Genomic DNA, 19,650 nt, shown 5'->3' on the forward strand with positions numbered 1-19,650 from the left:
ATTATGTCTAGCCTATATTTCTTTATATGTTTGCACTGGAATTTTATGAAAAACCTAGTCAGAGTATCTTGCTGCATTCTCGATTTTATGACCATAACAGGCTCTTTTTCTTGTTATAAATTTTTTAAAAAATGGAAGTATAGTTGATTTACGATGCCGTGTTAGTTTCAGGAATACAGCAAAGTGATTCAGTTATACATATATGTATATATTGTTTATCAGATTCTTTTCCATTGTAGGTTATTACAAGATAAGGAATATAGTTCCCCGTGCTGTATAGTAGGTCCTTAGTATCTTCAGTTTTTGGCCGCGCGGCATGCAGGATCTTAGTTCCCCGACCAGGGATCCAACCGGTGCCCCTGCAGTGGAAGCGCGGAGCCCTAACCTCTGGACTGCCAGGAAATTCCAATGTTTGTCTGTTTTATGTGTAGTAGTGTTAGTTCCAAACTCCTGATTTATCCCTCCCTTCCCTACTTTCCCCTTCGGCCACCATAAGTTTCGTAACAGTCTTTTGATTGTCGATGTCAGTGAGTATGGAGAAAGGGAATGAGCATTGCCTGGTATGAATTATTCTTAGTGAATCCATGCGTATTGCGTGTAATCATTGCTGCTGTCTGTCCCCACCCCCCATGTTAATAATGGCATTTGAAGAATTTTTGGGGTGAGGTTAGCAATTGCTTACTGATTTATAATTGGCAGAACCTCTATTTTCCTTCCTTTTCATTTGTTGGTGTGTCTCCTTTTCTCCAATATGCTTCGGAGTTTGCCAACGATGTTTTTGCTACCTCCCACCTCATGCCAGCAGTAGCATGGAGTTTAATTCAGCAGGGCCAGGAGCCTCAGACACGTTCAAAGAGGGCAGGCACTCTGACAATCGCAGCACCTAGTTTGGACCTCAGTTCCCTCTCATCAGTGCCCCCTGTTCTCTTTATGGGAAGCATCTCACCCCTCCTGACAGAACACGCATGCAGACCAGAGGCTGGGTAATTCTGTCTGCTGTCACCTATGAGCGTCACACCACCCTCTCCAAGCAGGAGACCAATGTCTTGTTGTTGTTCTCCTTGCCCTGAGAGTAACAAAAATAGCCCTTTTGTAGTCCTGCGTGTTTTCTGCTGGGCTCAGCTCATTCCAGCCTTTTGCCTTCCCGACAGTCATATCAGAAGCTGGAAGATTTTTCATTTAAGGATCAAGACATTCTCCAAAGCAGATGACTTTAAAGGAGCCAGCAAGAGAGAAAGCTATTATACTGAGAATGACAGCTGGTGCATATCTATGCCTCCACCTTCGGTTCAGACAATGAGCATTAATTTCTTGGACTACTTTGGGTATTAGCGGAGGATCAATTTCTCTAAACCTTCTCTCCCTTGCCTTTTTGTTAAAAAAAAAAATCTCTCTCTTGGTTAAAATCACTTTACTGAGACCCTTTCATGACGGGTGCAATATACTGTGGGAAGTGGTTTTCAGATGAGACACAGGGTTTTCTCTATAGGCAGGCTTCCAGCCCCTTCAAAACGCCATCACCAAAAAAAAAAAAAAAAAAAAAAAAGAGCCATCACCACGGAAGGTCAGCTGTGCTGTTCCCACGGACTTAACAAAGCCCTAGAGCTTGTGGTTGGGAGAGGGACTCTGGAGTCATACCCTGGCTGGCTCAAATCCCAGCTTCCCTGCTTATCAACTTTATGACCTTGGTCCAGTGATTAACTTTGCTGAGTTTGGATTTCTTCTGAGGAGGTCCCAACCTCAGAAAGCTGTTGTGAAGACTCACGTGAGTTAATGTGTGGAACAAGTTTTCAGCATCGTATCTGGCGCATAGTTAATGCTAAATAAAAGCTCTCTAATGGCAGCAGTTAGGATTTGCCTACCGAGTTTCTCAAGGCTAAAAGGCCCCGAATAATGGAAATTAAAGGGCAGTGCTGTGGCAAGATCTTCAATTCTAATGCCCAGAGAGGGACACGTGAAATCAATACCTGATTTTCTGTTAACGCCAGTCAATGTATCATCACTCAGGATGTGAGAAAGGAATGGAGATGCAGAGTTGGCTTGGCCACTTTGAGGAAGGACACTCGATCCTTTGAGATGCCTCAAGCCCACATCCTGCTTCCTTATCTGGCCAGCTGTGTACACGGAACGTTATTTTGGTCCACGCGTACCGATCCCCATTTGCTCCTTCTCGTCTCTTCCTCAGATGTGAAAGTACTTTATGATTTCCTTTTGTTCTCTTTTTTCCCAAATGCCCTGGGACTACAGGCAGTTGGGGATTTTCCCTTTGGTTCAAGCATGGTGAACACTGTGAAACTCCAAGTTCAGTGATCCGTGGGTGAAAATGTGGTGAGAAAAAAAATAAAAAGGAAAAAAGAAAAGAAACACTTCGGTTTGGTTGGAGGTCTGCGTAAAGAGAGGACCCTGTGTATTGTCTAGAGCTCGTTACCATCTGAAAACAGGTTTCCACAGTGGTTGCTCTCTGACAGAGGAGAACTCATGATGGTAATGCTCCCCTCACCCACCCTGTGGGAAATTGCACTCACTGGTGCTCTAACTGGCTTCTTTGCACCTCAGGGTCTTTGCTTGTGCTGCGTTCTTCCTTTGCATGTCCCAGGGCTGATTCCTTATCTTTCAGGCTCCAAATCAAAATGGCATTTCCTAGCTACCCTTGCTAAGGTATCCTCTCTGCCCTCTCTCCTTTCCTCATCCTTCTTTCCCTTATCTCTTTCTGTCAGTATCTGGAATACTCATTTTTCAGATAGCTGCTCTCGGAATACAAGGTGTATGAGGACACAGACCTCATCTGTCCTGTCCCTGCCATGTCCTAGCACTTAGAGGCAGTGCCTAGCCCATAGTTGAGGCTCACAGATATTTGGCGAGTGAATGAATTTTAAAATTCCATGCGGACATTGGTGAGGGAGATTAAGAGGTACAAACTTTCACAGGTAGGAAATGTACAGCATGGGGAGTACAGTCAATAACTGTAATATCTTTGGGGACCTATTGTAACTAGACTTACTGCGGTGATCATTTTGAAATGTACAGAAGTATTGCATTACTATGTGGTATACCAGGAACTAACATAGTGTTATAGGACAATTATAGGTCAGAAATAAAGTCATAGAAAAAGAGGTCAGATTTGTAGCTACCAGAGGCAGGTATTAGGGAGGAGGGGGAATTGGAGGGAGGCGGTCAAAAGGTACAAACTTCCAGTTAAAAGATAAATGAGTACTAGGGATGTAATGTACATATATGTACATATATATGATAAATATAATTAACACTGCTGTACATTTTATATGAAAGTTAAGAGAATAAGTTTTAACAGTTTCCATCACAAGAAAATGTATCCATTTTTTCTTTCTTTAATGTTATATCTCTATGAGATGATACATGTTCACTAAACTTATTGTGGGCATCATTTCATGATGCATGTAAGTCAAATCATTATGCTGTAAACTCTAAACGTATATGGTGTTGTCTGTCAATTATATCTCAAGAAAACGCAAAGAAAAAAAAGTTAACACAGGGGAGGCTACTCTAGGAAAAAAAGCTTACATTCCACCTTTGCTGTGGGTAGCACGTAGCTCTGGTACCTCGTGTCCAAGCCCTCAGCTCCCCACAGCTTCAAAGGACCGTCCTGAACAGGTTCAGAGGTGGCTCTGTGGGGAGCTGAGGACACGAGGTACCAGATAGGATGAGCAGCTCATGTTCTGTCCCTAGTATTCGCCAGTCGTCTTTCCACCTTTGTCACGGGGCCTTCTCTGTTGCAATGGCGTATAAGCAGAGGCAGTGCAGAAGAATCGGGGAGTCAATGCCTCTGATGGAAACCTGATGTGTCAATGCCTCCACCTCGTGTCTTTAGGCGGATGATTCTCTACGCGTCTTGGGAGGGCCTAGGGGAATCCAGTCGCCATTACTCACATCAGCAACCTCATTCACATGCTCTTATCTTACATCCTTGTCTCAGGCTCTGCTTTGGGGAGAACCCACCCTAAGACCCCATTCACACGGATAATTTCACTTTGTCGTTGCCTGTCCTTTGTCACAGCCTGCATAGACATTTACAGTATAAATTGGGAAACCTTTTATGAATGTCTTTATGAGCGTTTGCCTGCTTATGTGTTTTACGTCTTTCAGGGTGACAAGGGTCTCTTGGACTTCTGAGACCTGTTATTCTAAAGATCTAAAAACCTCGTCTCCTTTTTCTTATAGTTGTTCACTGAGCAATCCACCGGCCCCCAGTTCTCCTAGTTTCTTTTTTTCTTTTGTGGTACGTGGGCCTCTCACTGTTGTGGCCTCTTCCGTTGCGGAGCACAGGCTCCGGACGCACAGGCTCAGCGGCCATGGCTCACGGGCCCAGCCACTCCGCGGCATGTGGGATCTTCCCAGACCGGGGCACGAACCCGTGTCCCCTGCATCGGCAGGCGGACTCTCAACCACTGCGCCACCAGGGAAGCCCTCTCCTAGTTTCTTGAAGACACAGTCATGGGATCCAGCTTGCTGTTGCTTTCCCATGCCTATTTATAGCACTGGCTTTTAGATGGTGGGCCAACTTTCAGAGGTGCTTGCTTTGAAATAGACTTGCTGAAGGACCTCTGTGGAGATAATGAGGCCACTTCTACCCTTGCAAGTTGGAATACATTACAGATAGTGGTTGCAAGAAGTACTTGAAATGATGGTGCTTGCTATACAGGGCAAATTGGTTTTTTTAAAAACCTTCTCCAAGTCATTCTGCAACTGTTATCTGGTACTTTTTTTTTTAGCGGTACGCGGGCCTCGCACTGCTGTGGCCTCTCCCGTTGCGGAGCCCAGGCTCCGGACGCGCAGGCTCAGCGGCCATGGCTCACGGGCCCAGCCGCTCCGCGGCATGTGGGATCTTCCCGGACCGGGGCACGAACCTGTGTCGCCTGCATCGGCAGGCGGACTCTCAAGCACTGCGCCACCAGGGAAGCCCTGTCTGGTACTTTTGTGACTGATTTATGCCCTGCACAGAAGTCATTACATCATCCGTCCGTTTTCTTTCAAACTTCTGTGTCAGTACCGGCAGAATTGATGGGTGACAGTTTCAGCTTATGTAGGGTGGGTGTGGGGGAGAAGGGGGAAGGCAGCTGTGGTATTGCACATCGAAGATAGGGCTTTGCCATCTCCTAGGATGTAGATCCTTTAACCTCTTCTTTGCCATGGGTTCCCTGGGAGGCTCGGTGAAGCCAGTGGATCCTGTCTCAAAATAATGTTGTAAAACACATAAAACAAAGTTTGTAGGATTACAAAAGAAGCCAAGTCTACAGAAGTGTGGTCATCAAAACGTTAACATTGTTCGTGATACAGGACACGCATGCTTCTGCATGGATGCATTAAACAACACGACTTACAGGCAGATCCATTAACTCTCTAGTTACGAGGTTGTGATGGGCACATGTTTTGAGGCATCTGCAACAGACTGTCACGTGACTTGAAAATACCTGTGGTTTCTGTTTGTGGTCAAGTCCTAGGAACTGCTAACTGCCCCTCTGGTTTGTTGCTGACATTTATAGTTGAAGGGAATGATGTTTCAAATAGGAGACAATGAAAATGAAGATGTCATTTTTCCCCCTCATCCCAGTTCATGAACCCCCTGAATTCTATCCAAGGACTCCAAATTCAGAAGCCCTCTTCTCAGGATTGGCAGATGCTTTCAGGCTTGTGCCAAAGCTCTTGTTTGCTAGGTGGGTTGTGGCCTTTTGCTGCAGCATCTGCCTCACGAGAGATACTTGGCAAATGTTGGTTGAAGGAAAGCATCGCTGAGCACTGCATGCTGTTGTTACAGGTCAGGTGAACATTAATAATGAGAGTGATGATGCTGGCTTGTTATCTATCAGGATTCCTGTCTCTGCTTTTTTTTTTTTTTTTTTTTTTTTTTGGTTCCTTTCATCTATAATGGAAATGGCCATTGATTAGGAGAACCAATGGTGTCTGAAATTACTTAGTAGATTGAAAATATTTTGGAGAGTGATTTTACTAACTTGGTTTGTCAGGTTTTCTCAGGCAGGATCTGTTTGCTGATTACTACTCTGCAGAATGTCATAGAGTGAACAAGCCTGCTTTTGGTTTTGACATCAAGTGTTTTTATGTCCTTAGTAAACTTCTCATACCCATATACAAAATCTATATCTATGCATGAGGGAGAAATATTAGAAGAGACAAGATTATAACTGGAGTGCACATACACAAAGTGAACTATATAGGTATCAGCTGGAAAAAATGGTGGTGGGGTAAAAGGGAGGGAGGGGTGAATGCCCATTTTTAGATATTGGAAAGGCAGTGTACCCAGTAGTTGAGAAGGCAGCCTCTGGAACCTGGGCTCAGTTCCCAGCTCTGCCACTTGGTACTTGGTAGCTGACCCTGGGTAAATCCCATCACTTCCCTGCATCCAAATTTCCTCCTCTGTGAATGGGGATAATGATAGCAAATACCTCCAAGCACGTAGAGAAGATGAAGAGAGTTAATGCCTAGAAAACTCTTAGAGCAGAGCCAGGCATTAATACGGGCTCTGGAAGTGGTCGTAAGCTGCTGCTTTATTCATTAGAACAACTCGTATTAGTACAGGTGCAGTCCACGGAGCCCTTCCCTGTACCACACCTCATTTGAATCCCACAGTAACCCTGGTAGCTATTTTAATATCCATATTCGAGATGAAGAACTTGAGGTACAGAGAGGTTCAATGATTTGTCCACTGAAAGGCTATGAAGCAGTGCAGACAAGAGCCCACGCTTTGGGGTGGTGAGACATATATCCAGGTTCCAGTGGGTCCCACTGCATTTGGCAGAGCGGCTGAAGTGAACCTTTGCAGTTCGTTTCAGATTTGACAAATGAAGAGGTTTGTTCCTTCAGGGATCCAGCGCCACCTCATCAAACTTTCTGCAATGGTGGAGATGTTCTGTAGCTGTGCTGTTCAGGACAACAGTAGTGACCGCATGGAGACGCTGAGCACTTGAACTGGGACTAGGGCCACCGATGAACTCAATTGTAAATTTGACTTTATTTAAGTTCATTTAAATTTCAGTGACCACATGTAACTAGTAGCTACCAGTTGGACAGTGCAGACAGAGTGGCTCTTGTGTTAGAAAGCTTGGGTGGAAAGCCCAGCTCTACTACTGATTAGCTTTGCCACCTGGGGAAGATAACTCCTGAGGGCTCAGTTTCCCTATCTAGGAAATGGGACAATTAAAAGTTCACTCTAGCGAGACCAAACAAAAATGACAATTAAAAATTCACTCTAGCGAGGCCAAACAAAAATGTTATTATTTTTGGAAAAGTTATAGCCATTGTGGAATCCAAGGGAAGGAATAAAAGCGGGCCAAGGAAAGGCTAAAAATAGAACGATCTTCAGGGTCATGATCACGCTCTTCTGGGTCGTTTCTGCTCTTGGCACATCTGTGCTGATCTTGTCTCTGTGAAGACAGGCTTTCTTTGTTCCCCCCGCATGTGATGAGAGAAGGATGGCCACCCCACAACCCCCAAATGTGTATCTCCCTCCTTCAGCAGCTTATTCCAGAATGATTTGCTGTCTCTCAGGCTCCATTCTAAATTCTAGAAGAGGAAACTTCACTTGGTTCATGTGAGAATTTTACTGTTTCTGCTCCCCTGGCCCCAGTTACCAAAAATACTTTGGCATTGACTATAATTGATGGGTTTTCAGGGGACTCTGTCATTTTAATTAAAAGGTGAAGGTCCTATAGGTCACAAAGATAAATCTGCATTTTGTACATTTTTATGTTACACAGCAGATTATGATAATCTTTGTTTTCACATGCATTTCTCCCTTCTGGGGATGAAGAGTGCATTTGTTACCTGGCAGGTATAAACTGGTCCCTGGAAAGAGAGGTCATTCTTGCTGGCCTCCTGTGTTTTTCTGCTTTAAAACTCTCCTAGGGGGCTTCCCTGATGGCGCAGTGGTTGAGAGTCCACCTGCCGATTCAGGGGACACGGGTTCGTGCCCCGGTCTGGGAAGATCCCACGTGCCGCGGAGCGGCTGGGCCCGTGAGCCATGGCCGCTGAGCCTGCGCGTCCGGAGCCTGTGCTCCGCAACGGAAGAGGCCACAACAGTGAGAGGCCCGCGTACCGCAAAAAAAAAAAAAAAGGTCTCCTAGGTCTTCCCTGGTGGAGCAGTGGTTAAGAATCCGCCTACCAATGCAGGGGACACAGGTTCGAGCCCTGGTCCGGGAAGATCCCACATGCCACGGAGCAGCTAAGCCCGTGTGCCACAACTACTGAGCCCACATGTCACAACTACTGAAGCCCGCACACCTAGAGCCGGTGCTCTGCCACAAGAGAAGCCACTGCAATGAGAAGCCCGCGCACCGCAACGAAGAGCAGACCCCACTAGCTGCAACTAGAGAAAGCCTGCATGCAGCAGCGAAGACCCAATGCAGGCAAAAGTAAAATAAATAAATATTTAAAAAAATACTAAAAAAAATAAATGAAAGCCTAAAGTGTGGTGCATCTCTTGTGTACTGGAATTATAGGATCATGACCTAATATTTCATTATATGGGCGTACTTGCTGCCAGAATGTTTCCCTGATGCCTGAATGAAGTGTGATTAGTGAACTCTTGTGTGGAACTGTGAACGAGACGCAGAAATTTCTTAGAACTCAGGTTCTGACTGTATTGCATTATAAATGTGAGCTGTGTCTTCTTTAGAGCCTGAATAAGAGGAGTGGCCTCATAGGCCTTTATATGAGTCAGTGATGTCAAACCATGGGAGGAATTGAAGACAACTGCTGTGAAAGCCAAGAGATTTTCCCAAATGAAGAAACAAATAATCCAGAGTGTACTGTTGTCTATAGATAACAACTTGTGGTGATACCCGTAAGCCTGAGTTTTGTTTTAACTTTCATAATGTATTTTTTTAAATCTGCTATATCTATAATACTGTCATTTCAACAAGTCATGACAGTATTAATTTTAAAACTTTAAATTATTGAAACTTTATAAAAACAATATTAAAACTTTATAAAAACAATATTAAAACTTTAATGAGGGAGTTCTCTTTTGGTTCTAAGTCTTTATGATCCTATGTGTTTTTTTAATACTTAGGGCGCATCTTAACTCAGATGGTAAATTTTCATTGGAAATGTTTGATAGGCATTTCATTTATTTTGTAATGTTTACATCAGAAAAAGTGGATATGTGACTGAAATTATGTGATGTATTCCTTCCTCTAATATGGCCAGTTGTTTGGGGGACTCCATCTTTTTCAACTCCATTTTTGAACTGGGAGACGTTCTGAGTTGGATTTTCTCTACTGTGCACATTCCAGTCTTGGAACAGCCTCGGCTGACTACTTTACACCTCCAGCCCGCTCTCTGGCTCTCCCAGACTTTTCCCTTTTTCACCCTCCCTTTTCCTCCCAGCGTGGGGATATCCCAGCCTAGTTTGCAATCCTGGGTCCACTAACTACTTCCTTGTTTTGTGCTCCTGGGTAAGCGGAATTACTTATATTCTCCCATGTTAGAGATTGAAAACAAAATAAAGTAAAACTGTCCTGTGGGTTGTTCTGAGGGATCCATGAGATGAGAAGTGATGGCGTCTGGTCTCATGCTTGGCTCAGAGTATCCAGCTGCTAGATGATTATCAAGATTCCTTGATTCTCTTCTCTAAACTAAGGTACAGAACAGTCAGATGTGGCTTTCTAGTGTTTTCTGTGTCCCGTGAACACTTTTCTGGATTCTTAGATTATATATAATGTGATCTTAATATCAGAGGGAGTGATTGGTTATGAATCGCCGCTGGCCGGGACTGAGCTTTTTAAAACGTGTGTCCTCGGGTCCCTTTCCATCCCATCCTGTTTTCCCCTTGTCTTCCTCGGCGTCCCCTGACTGTGCTCACTTCCCTGTACTGCAGGCATTAGAGCTTGTTCCTCACATTCTTACTCACCTTAAACCAAACGTTACCGAGTCCTTTGTCCCATTCATTCACATCCCGCAGTCTACTGAGAAATCCGTCGATGAACCCCAAAGTGATTCATCGCTCGTTAGTTTCTAGGCTGTGTAGTCTAGATAATGTTTTTCATTTTATTATTTAGAAGTAATGCTTTTCCCTGAGGTAACCATGTCAAGGTGGGAGTTTTGAGTTTTGGTCTGGCAAGTAGAATGGGTAGAAAAAAGGGAAGAGGATGAAAAGACAGGACAAGTTGGGCCTTTTAAGGCGTACGGTGTCTTGTTTACATATTCATGTATGTGTACCTGTTCCCATCAAAGCAGACTTGAGAAAACTGTTAAAAATATTTTATGAAATTGGAGATAAAGAGAAAATAAGGACAACTAAGCAGAAGGTTATTATATGATATGCTTGGTGAAAGGTCCTCTTCACTTATTGAAGGTGGACTCTAAGTTTGGCTATGAGCTTCCTAGCTGCCAAAGTGAAGAGTAAAAAACAATTGAGTATAAGATTTACAGTTCCGTAAGATAAAAACTAGTATTCTTGGTACCAGTACCTGACATTTGAACCTTGCAAGTTAGTTCAGTAGTTTGACTCCAGGTGGAGGGTCTAGGATACCCAGCGGTGTATGTTAAAAGAACTCTTGCGAAAGAGGCCTGACTTCCTTAGGGCTGTGCTCTCCAGACATCTGGCCAGATTCATTCTCTTGTAATTCTGGGCTGAGACCTTAGTCTGACCCAAGCAAGCAGACGATAAAATGTTTTGCCGGTTTTTCTTTTCTTGAGGGCCTAGATAAGGCAGTAATTTTGTTGCACTTACATGTCAGACAGACTCCAGCCCTAGAGAGAATTAATGAGGGACAAATGGGAGATTGCAAAATGGGAGTTTGTTCCCTTGCTCATTTAAGCACTCATTCATTCACAAATATTTATTAAAACCTGTTGTATGCTAGGCTCTGTTTTAGGCATAGGAACATCAATTTTTTTTTTTTCGCTGCCCCACGCAGCTTGCGGGATCTTAGTTCCCCAACCAGGGATCAAACCCAGGCCCTGGCAGTGAAAACGCTGAGTCCTAACCACTGGACAGCCAGGGAACTCCCCACATCAATTTTTCTTGGTTTCTTTTGTCGCCATCCTGCTTCAAGCCATCGCCATCCGTTGCTTGGACGACTGCAGTAGTCTCTCATTTTCTACTCTTTCTCCCCAGAGGGCCGTCTCCACCCAGCAGCAGGAGGGCTCTTGTGCAAACCTAAACCATCTCCTATTTCTCTCCTGCTTACAACTCTCACATCACATTTGGAACCAAATCCCAACACTGTGGTCTGCAAACTCCTGCGTGATCTGCTCTCAGAACCCCCCCCGACATCACCCCCCTGCCTCTCTTTGCATCACTCACTTTCCTCGAGCCCCTCTGACCGCCTCTCTGCACCTGACCACATCCAGCTTGTTTTGGCATTAGGCTCCTACAGGGCCATGCTGTTTCTCTATCTGGGACCCTATTCCCCCGGAAGTCACATCGTATTATCCGTCATTATGTCAAGAGTCACCTTCTCAAAGAGGTTCCTTCCCAGAACACCCCATCCGTGCAGCCTCTCTTCCTCCAAACCCAGACCGTTTCTGTCACACTATTTTATTTTTATTTATTTCTTATTGCACACGGGCCTCGTTGCTCCGCAGAATGTGGGATCTTCCTGGACCAGGGATCAAACCCGTGTCCCCTGCGTTGGCAGGCAGTTTCTTTTTTTTAAAGCATCTTTATCAGAGTATAATTGCTTTACAATGGTGTGTCAGTTTCTGCTTTATAACAAAGTGAATCAGTTGTACATATACATATGTCCCCATATCTCTTCCCTCTTGCATCTACCTCCCTCCCATCTTCCCTATCCCACCCCTCTAGGTGGTCACAAAGCACCGAGCTGATCTCTCTGTCTGTCACACTATTCACTTTTTTTTCTCTGTCACACTTATCTCAACCCACAGTTATCTTATTCACACCCATTTATTTGTTTGTCTGTCTTCCCATGGTGCAATGCAAGCTCCAGGGTACCCGGGACCTTACCACCATCTTCTGTGCCCAGCACCCACACAGGGCTTGGTGCAAAAGAGCTGATCAAAAAATACGTGTTGAAGGAATCATGCAGAGGTGACCCGTTGAGCGTGGGGTAGAATATGGAAGACTGCTCACCTGTTCTGTATGACTTCCACGTATGGTCAGCGTGCCTTACCTACCTCCCCTCCCTTCCCCCTTTCTCTGTGTGGTTTCCTTTAGTGGCCCTTTCACCTTATCCACCAGGTCAAATCAGAACAAAACAAAACAAACTCACACACATAGGCAGATCTTTTCCCCTCAACAAGAACCAACCAACCAACAAAACAAACAGAAATTTAAAAATTCCTGAACACCTCTTTACTCTTTCCCCCGCTCCTCTGTGTTGTTGCCTCCTCCAGGAAGTTTTCCTGGATTGCAGCAGTCCTCACCAATCTTACTCTTCTCAACATTGTTGAAGTCTTTATTTTTATTATTCCAAAAGACAATGGCAAATATTAATGACCTACTCTCTTCGTTGCCCCATGTATGTCTTTTCCAATAAGTTTGTCATTTTTAGATAGACAGGAATTAGTCTTATTCTTGATTTCTCTCAGCATGTCTTGGTATAAAGCCAGAACTCAGTATGCTTTTGTATGTATAGGCTGTGTTTAGAGCATCTTTAAGTATCTTGGGGAGCTTTCACAGGTTGTATCATGGATTTGTGTTGTAGAAGTAACTGGGAGAACCAATAAATACTGAATCCCGTTATGCTTGTGCTTATTTTGTGTAGTTTTCCATATAAATAATTACCAGTTCATTTAGAAGCTTTTTACTATATTTTGACTTAACTTTTTTTGTGATGCCATTTAGTGTGAAATTGTTATTTAAACTATCTTATTTAAGTATAGTTTTCATTCTGTTTATAAATGTGACTTTACTAACAAAATTAAAATATACTTATAATAAAAACATGTAAATCAGATTATGTTAGCACCGTCAGAAGACTTCCTTTTTTGGCCACAGGAGGGCACTGTTGTCAAACAAAAGATGACTAAGTTTGGAAATTTAATAATGGTTTAGGTTAAGCTTTTAAGAAGCATTTATCCCACTAATGGATTAAAATGGCCAGTATTCCCTGCGACGGGCATTGTCTTGCTGTGTAATCCTGTTGCAGTTGAATTTACTGTGCATATATGTCCATGAGTTGTAAATTATCAATAGCTGCATCTTACTGTATTTTTCCTAAAATGTTCTGTGAGGCTTGTTACAGCTGGAAGGAACTTTGGTGATCATGTAGTTGAACTATATTAGTTTACAGGTGAGGAATTAGGGAAGCATAGAAGTGAAATGACCATTCATTTGGGAGTAAAACTAGAGACTTACATTTATTCAACGAAATGTATTTAACACCCATGATGTGCAGGGCATCATGTTAGGGATTAGGGTAGAAGAGAAGTAAGACATAAACCCTCCCCTCAAGAGCTTTACATTCTATTTGTAAATGAACATACAACCTCCACCACAGCAAGGTAACTATTCATGTCATAGGAATTCTGTTACTGATACTTACGTACAACTTACTGTATTTTTATAATACTATGTAGAAGTTAGTGAGATCATATCACATAAAATTTTTTTAAATAAAAGTTCGAGTGCTTGGCTACTTGTGGGTAGCCTTCAAAATAATGATGTTGGTTATTTGTCATGCTAAATAAAATCCTTGGACACTGTTTTGATTCTTTGAAAGTTGAGAAAGGAGAGGAAATTTTCCAATTAAAAGCTGGTCTAATTGAAAGAAAGAAACCCTTAGCCATAAGGATAATTGGGCCTTGAGAGATTTATGGCTAAATTGCCATTACCACTCACATTTGTTCAGCACCAGACCTGGGCAGTTTCACTTGGACAACAAGCTGTGGAATCATGCTGAGTGTCCCTGAATTTGGTGAGTGCATTTTATTTTATGTCACTCTCAGGTCTGTTTTCTCTGTTTTGTGACTGATAATGGCTGTCGCTGAACCATCATCACTTAGCGATGATTGCTTTCGTACATTTCATGGTCACTTGTAGGCTAGAGTTTTTATTCATTAACAAAATGCATTTTTTGCCCACATTTCTATTGGAAAGGAACATGTCACTGCATGGAAATAAAGATACTGCGGGTTTGTAAGGAATTTTTCAGTTCTTAAAGTGACAGAATGTGAATCTTAGGAGATCACAGCATGTCTATTTAATGTATTCGAATCATCTCTGACCAGAAGGGCCCTTTTGAAGACCTCTACCACCTAATTTAAATGCGATGGTATTGGCAACACTTGAAATTAAAGCGCCATTTATAAAATTTTGTAAAATTCTTTAACGTTTAACAGACACAGTTATTGTCTTTAATGGCTCACTTAGAACATGCTTTGGCATATTGTAAAGTGAAAGAGTAAATTCTTCATTGATGTTTTTTAAGTTAGCATTAAAAAAGCAACTTATGACATGTATATACCACATTTTGGCAGCAAAACATGTCCACTTGAACGTAAGACACTGCACATGCTCTAAATTACAAAGTAATCCCACACATCATGTGACAGTTACAACTGATAGCTCAGCTGAGGCATCAGCCATGTATCAGTGCTTGAAATACATTCACAAAAGCATTGATAACCTAGCAAGTACATTTGCTTTCTTTTCATCAGCACCCTCTTAAATATCAGACGCTCATTAATACTTGTCTTGTTCCAGCATAAATTTGTCAAGAGAGAGGTTACACTTGCTTTGCATACTTTTGTGGAAAAGCTATTTGAAAATTTCCAGAAGACAATGCAATGTGGTTGTGTTATTTAAGCAACTAGAAATGGAAGCATCTTTCCTCCTCTCTGTCCGAAGAAATGATGAATTATTTCAAGGAGGCAACTTCTGTTTCAAAATTTCCGTTGGTTATCAGACAAGACCTCACTTGGGGGACCATCCTTTAAACCCTTTTCCACTCATAAAACTCTGCTTTTACTCCCCAAGCCCAGGTTGCTAATTTATGAAACACTCCTGGCTTCTATCATCTTCCGTCTTGACCGATTTGAAATTAGTGTGGAAAAATGATTTACAGCGATGTCTAAACTCTTAAGGGTATCACCTCTTACATCATTAGCTGGAAGAATTATTCCTTACTTGAGCCCTGATACCTGAGGGGCTGAGAACCACAGTTACCAGATCATCCCAGCAGATCCCACTCCGGGAGGTCACCTGAACTGATGGTGAGTCTGGAAATAGTTATTCAAACATTCCCCACTCAGCAGGTGACGCAAGACAGTGCTTGGAAACCTCTTAGGTGAGTGGGCAGGCAGGAAAGGGCAGTGCTGATTGGTAGCTGGAGGACTGTCTGTTTTGTTATTAAGCCAGAATCTGCCTTGCTATATTGTTGCAAAAATGCTTCTGAATTGGAGTTTATCAGGAAATGAGTCTGAGTGGATGCGCTGAGAAAAATCCATTTTGTTTTGTTTCGATGCTGAATTCCTATAGAAATCGACAGAAGTCATTTAGCCTTATGTTGTGGCTCTGCTATATTTTTGCTGAAGCATCTTCGAGGAGTTCTGATCTGAGGTGCGGTTGTTTTCCATCTGTTTGAAAAATGGCAGCTTAAGTGCTCAAGGTCTTTAGGATTCTTGTATGTTTGGTCTTAATCTGGAAAATGACATAAGCCTTTAATAAATCTGCAGCAAATCAGAATCACTGTTGTTCACCAGCCTCTCAGAGATGAGGCCGAAATTATTTAGGGGTTAATATAAAACAGCTTATGCTCCAAGCCAGGGTCTGGTAGCTAATTCAGCCCACTTGTCTACACATGTGGGTCCACAGACAGAATTTTTTTTTTAGGTTGATGATCAATGTCTTGAATTCCTGAAGAAAGATAGATTTATTTTCAGTCTGTTTACTAAAGCATGAAAAAGGACAGATGCTTTTTGAAAATATTTTTACAAGAATTGAAACAGTAGGTACCTTGGTGCCAGATGGCTTGAATTTGCATCCTTGCTTAGACACTTGCTAGCTGAGTGACCTCGGGCAAGTCCCTTGTCGTCTCTGTGCCTCACTCCCCTCATCTGCATAGCAGGATAGAAACAAATCCTACTTTTAAGTGAGTTATTATGTTAAGTGCTTGGCCCATAGTAGGCACTATGTAAGCGCTTTCTATTTATTTATTTTTATTTATTTATGTATTTATATATTTATTTTGGGTGAAGTAGAAAGGAATAACTTTATTGCTTTGCCAGGCAAAGGGGGCCACAGTGGGCTAATGCCCTCAAAACTGTGTGTCCCGACCTGGAGCGGGCAGCGAGGACTTTTATAGTAATGGTTCAAAGAGGGCGTGATCAGCTTGTGGACATTGTTCTGATTGGCTGGTGGGGAGGTGAGTGGGCGTCAGCATCATCAACCTTCTGGTTCCAGCCGGTCTGGGGTCTCCGTGCTTGTGGGCGGCATGCAGCTAACTTCTCCCACCTGGTGGGGTTTCAGTGTTGTCATCCTAAAGCTGGTGGGGAGGTCAAGTCTAGTAGCTCGGACGTTGAAAGCGGTCCATCGCTGTGTGCTGTTTATCACTGCAAGTGTTGGAGGGTCTCTGTAGAGGCGGGGGGGCGGCTGTGTCTCGCCGTGAGAACAAGGACACTGGCAGCAGAAGTTCTGGGAAGTACTCCTTGGCGTGGGCCCTCCCAGAGTCTGCCATTAGCCCCACCCCAGAAGTGCTTTATTTATTTGTTTTTTTTTTTGCGGTACGCGGGCCCCTGGCTGCCGCGGCCTCTCCCGCTGCGGAGCACGGGCTCCGGACGCGCAGGCTCAGCAGCCATGGCTCACGGGCGCAGCCGCTCCGCGGCATGTGGGATCCTCCCGGACCGGGGCACGAACCCGTGCCCCCTGCATCGGCAGGCGGACTCTCAACTACTGCGCCACCAGAGAAGCCCCAGAAGTGCTTTTTTTGTGTGTGTGTGTGTGGTACGCGGGCCTCTCACTGTTGTGGCCTCTCCCGTTGCGGAGCACAGGCTCCGGACGCGCAGGCTCAGCGGCCATGGCTCACGGGCCCAGCCGCTCCGCGGCATGTGGGATCTTCCCGGACCGGGGCACGAACCTGTGTTCCCTGCATCGGCAGGCGGACTCTCAACCACTGCGCCACCAGGGAAGCCCCAGAAGTGCTTTTTAAATAAAAACAAATAAACTTCCTCCGGGGCCTTGGGTGAGTGTTCAGAGAACTGAATTAGCCAGAAGATTTCAACTGTCAACTCTCCTTATTGTTTAAGATTGGTAATAAGTTATAAATCATTTTAGTATATGTGATAAACTGAAGTCTTCTAGTGAATATTTATTGTCTTATTCTAATATAATTTCTGACTTAATGAAAAGTCAAAAGAAGAGTACAAAGAACTCTCATATAACCCTTTACCCTGAGTCACCAGTTGCTTGCATTTTGTTTGTTTTGTGTTCATTCATTCATTCACTCTTCCCTTCCTTCCTTCCTTTCCTCTTCCCTTTTTCATGTCTATTTTTTTTCCTCAGAATCACTTGAAAGTAAGTTGGAGACATTTGCCCCATTATTCTTAATATTTCAGGGTGTATTTTTAGTAACAAGGACATTCCCTCTCCTTTTTTTCTTTGTTTTTATTTTATTATTTTTTTGAAGTTTTACAATGTTGAATGTTTTACATTTACAAACATTTTTGAATGTTTTACAATGTTTACAATGTTGAATGTTTTACATTTACAAACATTTTTGAATGTTTTACAATGTTGTGTTAATTTCTGTACAGCTAAGTGGTTCAGTTATACATATATACACATTCTTGTTTTTAATATTCTTTTCCATTATGGTTTATCATAGGATATTGAATATAGTTCTCTGTGTTATACAGTAGGACCTTGTTGTTTATCCATTCTGTATATAATAGTTTGCATCTGCTGATCCCAACCTCCCAATCCATCCCTAACTTCCTCCTCCGTAGTAATCATAAGTCTGTTCTCTAAAGGACATTCTCTCTCTTAACTGTAATACAATGATCAAAATCAAGAAATTTAATGTTGATACAACACTGGAATTTATAGGCTATATTTAGAAAATTTTAATTGTCCCAGTAATGTCCTTTATAGCTATATGTGTGTAAACATATGAGTGTATGTGTGTGTGTATGTGTGTGTATATGTGTCTGTACACACAGTTCATTCTGAGAATGACTATGTGTGTATATTTTTCCTGATCTAAGATCCAACATAGGGTCACAATTTCATTTAGTTGCCCTGTATCACGTCTTTAATTTTAACCATTCCTCAAATTTTTTTTGTCTTTCATAACCTGGAAACTTTTTAAGAATACAGAGCAATTACGTTCCAGAATGTCCCTCAAATCTGAGTTAGTCTGGTTTTTCCTCACGATTAGGTCCAGGTTTAAGGTCGTTGTGTCTTATGGTTTTAAAAGGAACAGTGATATTTCACCAGTGTACATTTTTGGAATAAAAAGATGAGGAGAACGTCATGCTGCATGGATTGACATGCGTGGAGGGAGGTGGGTGTAGCGAAACTCGCCTAAGAGGTATTCTGAGGATGCTTATTTGCAACAAGTAAATAAGTATATTCTCCCAAAATAATCCTTTTAGGGAATTCACTCTACTAATAGCGAAGGCAGGTAGATCAAGAGTTAGATCCTTGCTATTTCCTTGAAAAGAAATCAAGCGCAGGCAGAATTCTTTCTTGTGTACAACAGAAATAAATGTCTGAAGAATGGTCTCCTCTGTCTGGGGAACTCAAAATTTCTTGGTACCAGGAAACATAAACAGGCATCCTGCTCTTTTGTTGTAAAAGAGTGACTGTCTCCACATAAGACCAACATGTAAGGTGAAAGATGAAAAATGTAACCTAGCATCTAAATGCTGAGTTCTTTTCATTCTGACAATGACCAGACACATTAAAATTTATTTGTAGTCTAGATATGGGCAATGCCTTTTGTCGTTATAAACACCTAGACTCTTTAAAAATGAATTACTTTATTTTTTAGTTTGAATATTTTATTTTTTATCGAAGTATAGTTGATTTACAATGTTGTGTTAATTTCTGCTGTACAGCAAAGGGATTCAGTTATACATATATATGTTTATGTATATATATATATACATTCTTTTTTATATTCTTTTCCATTATGGCTTATCACAGGATATTGAATATACTTCTCTATGCTATACAGTAGGACCTTGTTAGTTATCCATTCAATATATAATAGATAAATGAATGACTTTTAAAGCAAGTGATAGAAAGGACTGTGCTATTGATGTGAAACAACGGAGAGGGAAGTAGAGTGACCGGAAGTCAATGCTTTTGGCGTAATGCACAAAATAACTGATGGTCTTGAACGTACTAAAGTTTGGAGGTGACGAGAAAGCGTTCATCCTTTTAAGCAAGTGCCTAGGGTACACTCTGGGAAAATCTGACTGAATGAGTTACTGCTCAGCCTAAAATTAAACTCGGCTTTTTGTCTGGCATACGAACTATTGGATCACATTTCTTTTCACGGATGGATACATTTTTTTTTAAAGAATTGAAAAAAGAATCCCCAGTGGTTCCCTTTGTGTGAAGAAAAAAAGATAAATATTAGCTAGGAAAGGTCATTTTTGTTTCCAGTATGTGGGGAGTTCATTAGGATGGGTTCTGATAAATTATGCTGTGTACTTCTTTCCGATAACAGAAGGTCACATTGTGCCCTT

Source organism: Leucopleurus acutus (assembly GCF_964270905.1).
Source record: "Leucopleurus acutus genome assembly, chromosome: 10".
Taxonomy (NCBI): Eukaryota; Metazoa; Chordata; class Mammalia; order Artiodactyla; family Delphinidae; genus Leucopleurus; species Leucopleurus acutus.